Consider the following 4,732-nt stretch of genomic DNA (forward strand, 5'->3'; position numbering starts at 1 on the left):
TTCAAGACTTTAGGTAAATGATTAAAGATGCTCAATTTTACACACAAGATGATTGAATGGTAGTATTAAGACATCAATTATGTACTTTTATGAGAATATCAAACAGAGGACACAAAAACATTGAGAGTAGAATGCCTAAACATATAGATGAACGTTTAGAACAAAGTTCAAGATTTTGACCCGTAACAGCCACCTGTTCAAATCCATTTTAACACCACCAAGGACTGCAAATTATACAATATTTTTGTATATTCCAGTAGTTTGTACTTTTTATCTTTTCAGAAAGTACTTTTAAAAGTCCAAACGATTTTTCTACAATTTTATAAAAATTGGGGTTTGGACCAAAACCCAAAAAAATGCATACCAGTGACCATTTTTGTAGTTTTGTCTTTTATATTAGTCATCTAGGCTATCAATTTATTTACTAAACAGTATTATTTTATCAATTAACAACTAAGTTATCAAAACGAGTTTTTAAGAACTTTTAGTAGCTTTTAACATTTTTTTAAAATGAATTAAGAAAATACTTTATTCGCTTGAAACTTTATATTTAAACAAAAAACTCATGATTTAAAAGCTATAACTTGTAGATTTATTAGTAATGTTGCACTTTTCAAATGTTTAGATTTATTTTTGCCTAACAATTTTACACAAATAAAAAATATGTAATTACTAGCTTACAACTTCTAGTTTACTATCTAGTTTTGCCAAACATAGTCAATGTATTTGTAAGGTTTAACATTAATTTGGTCAACTGAGTAGCTACTTACTAGCGATTTTAAAACCTTGGAAAAAAATAATTTGATAAAAAAAACTAATTAAAAAACATGTAAAACAAAATTGTAAACTAAGTTTGGACAAATTTGTAATAATAATAATAATAATCATAAAATATGAACAAATTTATGACAAAATTAGAACTTGGTCCTAATTATAACTAGTAATGTAACGAATTCAACGAATAAACGAGATAGACAAACATAACCGAACATATAATATAGTAATGTAATTAATAACAATTGAGGATGAATATAAAAAGAACTTAAATGAATGAATATAAACAAACGTTTACGAACATAATTGAATGAATGAGACAAATGTTCATGTTCGTTCATTTATTAAATAGACAAACATAAACTAACTTCTTACCGATATCATAAGATATTGTAGTTTAAGACCTTAGATGTGCATAGGTTGAATTACATATGTATGGATGTCATTCCCCATAAATGATTTTAGAACTTCTGAAGGAAATCATAAATGTGTTTGTTGATCTTGTCTGGTACTTCTTGAGTGATGAAATGAGCTGCACCTTGGATCACCACAACTTCATCCAACAAAGGCACATATTTCTTGAATCCACCACCATTTATGAACTCCTTCACGCCTGGGATATGATACACCAAATCTAACTCCCAACAATGAATTTCACAGGTACACTTACTTTAGCATCTGTCCATGGTGCTTCCAGTTCCCAGTTTCTGCAAAGAAGATAATCAAGATTTCAAATTTAACATCTACAAAAGGAGGCTAATATTTCAAATTCTACCAAACAATTGTCAAAGGAACTTAATTACAGGTCAAAACATCGGTAGTAGTTTAGTCCTCCTGTGAACCCAGTTTGCTCGAATTTTTTGGTGTAATAATCAACATCTTCTTCAGATAGCCACGATGGCAAGATGACCGGAGTATCATGCAAAGCACCAAAGGGCTGGCCTTTAGGGAAATAAAACGGATCAGGATCACGGTGTGTCAAGAATTTCTCAACAGCTTTTTTGGTTCCAAGACTCGCAAGCACAGCTTCTATTTCCCCTGTTTCCTACAACAAAGTCAAGCGAGGAAGAAAAAGATCGACCCTTTTTGTGTCAATTTATCTATATTATACCAAAGATATGGAAAATACAACAAATGTCACCTGAAATCTGCAAATGTAGTGATCATCTCCGTATGCGGTACGGAATATCTCTACCGTTTTCTGGTGAGGGCTTCTTGGGACAAATTGAACGCTGAAATTGACCAAGGCTTTAACTTTGTCGGGTCTAAACAGACACAGACGCCAAGCAATCATGGCGCCCCAGTCATGCCCAACAACAAACACCTTATCTGCACCAAGAGCATCAATGAGTGCGACCATGTCGCCGACAACATGAAGTGTAGTGAACTTGGTAGGATCGTCGATAGGTGCACCGGTGGTGTCTCCGTAGCCACGGAGGTCAGGGGCGACTGCTCGGTACCCGTGGGCGGCGAGGTAGAGGATCTGGTGGCGCCAGGAGTACCAGAGCTCAGGGAAACCGTGGAGTAGTAGTACAATTGGACCTTGACCCATCTCTGCAACGTGCATATCGATGCCATTGACGCTTATCATCTTGTGATCTATCCCTTCCATCTTGGCTTCTGTTGATTTGGATCACAAAGTAACTCTGCAAAATTGTAAACAGGAGTCTGTTTGGGTCATTATGGTGCTGTACGTACCACATAATGATACTATAATTAGCTACGAACTACCCCATTAGATAATGCACCTGCCACTCAAATATAAAGTGAATGCAACTGCTACTATTATTGCTTTATTCAAATTTATAAAAATGATCCGTGTTGGTAGATCTATGACATGACATGACTTGAAATTATTGCAATATAATCAATCATGACTAAATATTTTCTTTAATGGTTAATTTTCTTCATTAATTTTTTATAAATTAAACTCATATAGAAGGGACGTGTTCATTTGGCTACCATTCATTGTAGGGGAATTCGATCCAAATCAACTTCCTTTTGTTGTGTAAATGTGAACATAGAGTGTGCAATGATTGCAAGGTATTCTTGGAGAAGCTTAAAGGTAACAACAAACTATCAGATTTTCATATACATCAAATATTCAGAAAATACAATATCATATTATTCAGAAACCAAAAACATATCAGATTTTCCAATCAGAAATCACATATCAAAATTTCAAAATCAGGATTCATATATCCTATGATCAAAATCAGAATCACATCAGACTTTCTACATCAGATTTCCAAAATCAGAATCTACAACTTCACTGAGATTTAAGAAATTTTTATCACTATCGGATTTTTGCAACTTGATTTATTCGATTTAAGCAAGAAATTACAATGGTTCAATAACTAAGAAAAACATACTGAGATCGATTAGAAGGACGTATTCATTCAATAACCCCTTTGAAACTTCACTTAGCAGGACCGATTAGACCAGTAGAGAACCGTTTGAAACTTCCAATTTCACAGAGCTCTTAAATTTTAGAATAATGCAATCGGACATTAGAAGAAACGATTCAGAAACAAGGCATTTTGAGGAAGCCTCCTCGTCTTCTTCATATTTAATTATTAGGCGTTACTTAGATCGAGATGTCAGAGCGCGTGAAATCAAATTTTGATTGGCGCCTAATGAGGGCTTCCTGCCTATTGTCCTTTTTGGTGTGGACTGGTCCTGTTAATGGATCAAATGTGGCCCAAATTACATAATACTAATAACAGAATTTAGAAAACTTCTGCCCCTTTAAGATGTGATGCCCTCATGTAGAGGTGTACAAACCGGTTTTTTTTTCTAACGAGTTCGGTTCAAGTCAACAAAATCAACATCGGTTCACCTTTAAACCGGTTCGGTTTCAAATCGGTTCACCATCAAATTTATCCGATTCTATACAAACCGGTTCGGTTTAGTGCAAACCGGTTCACTTCAAACCGGTTCTTCGAACATGTTAAAAAAAACCGGCAGAAATTGTATCTTTTTTTAATTGTTTGTTTTATTTTTTGGGATATTATAGGTTATATATGCGTGGCCAATTGGTTAGAATTCTTTAATAGTTGACATATTAAAAAAAAATAAAAAACCCACTTAACAGTAGGTATGCATGTAATGTGTATCAAATTTGGTTTGTGCATATCTATTGAATTTAGACTCATTTCGGAGTAATTTTCGTGGGTATTTTTCTTTTTTTTGGATATTTATATTGAAAGTATATAAAACATCTTCAAACATAAAAACATATACATAAAAAAAACATCTTCAAACATAAAAACATAAACATAAACATAAACATATAAAAAAAAAAAAAAAAAAAAAAAAAAAACATCTTCAAACATCTCGAAAAACCGGTTCATAATTGGTTCAAAAACTGGTTCATAATCGGTCCAAAACCGGTTCGGAAATCCTGTTCATTGTAAACCGGTTTGAAACCGGTCCCGTCGTTTGGAAATACGAATTGGTTCAAACCGCCGGTTCGGTTCGACATCGGATCGGTTCTAGCTTGGACCGGTTCAGAGGTGAACCGGTTTTCGGTTCGGACCGTGAACCGGTTTTTTTGTGCACTACTACCCTCATGCACAAACTGGTTTTTTTATGAACCGGACGGGTTCAGAAAACCGATTCGATTCTGGTCAACGTAGTGAAAACCGGTTCACCCGGAAACCGGTTCGGTTCCAAACTGGTCCAGCTCCAAAAAAATCAGAACATATGTAAACCGGTTCGGTTTTATCGAAATCGGTTCAGAAAAAATCTGTTCAAAAACAGGATCAAAAGCTAGTTCAATACCGGTTCGGTGCATATAAGGTTTTTTTATTTTTTTTGTTTTTGTTTTTGGGCTAATAAGTGTAAAATAGGAATAGGTTTTTTTTGTTTAGATTATATTGCTTTTGATTGTGTTTAGCCATAAAAAAAATTAGGCTTCACAGTAGGTTTTTGGGGGTTGAATGAATTGTGAAGGCAT

At 34.2% G+C, this 4,732-nt stretch overlaps 1 pseudogene across 1 annotated transcript; it reads right to left on the minus strand.

The window, feature by feature from the left end:
- Positions 1-1,026: 1,026 nt before the first annotated feature.
- On the minus strand, positions 1,027-2,544 carry LOC145091838 (epoxide hydrolase 3-like; annotated as a pseudogene). The gene is made up of 3 exons (XR_013702304.1): positions 1,916-2,544; positions 1,578-1,819; positions 1,027-1,481 (listed from the first exon to the last, which is right to left on the minus strand). The product of XR_013702304.1 is annotated as an epoxide hydrolase 3-like (transcript).
- Between the last annotated feature and the right edge of the window lie 2,188 nt (positions 2,545-4,732).

This window comes from Lactuca serriola, chromosome 3 (genome assembly GCF_051521515.1).
Source record: "Lactuca serriola cultivar US96UC23 chromosome 3, Lser_US96UC23_V15, whole genome shotgun sequence".
Lineage (NCBI taxonomy): Eukaryota > Viridiplantae > Streptophyta > Magnoliopsida > Asterales > Asteraceae > Lactuca > Lactuca serriola.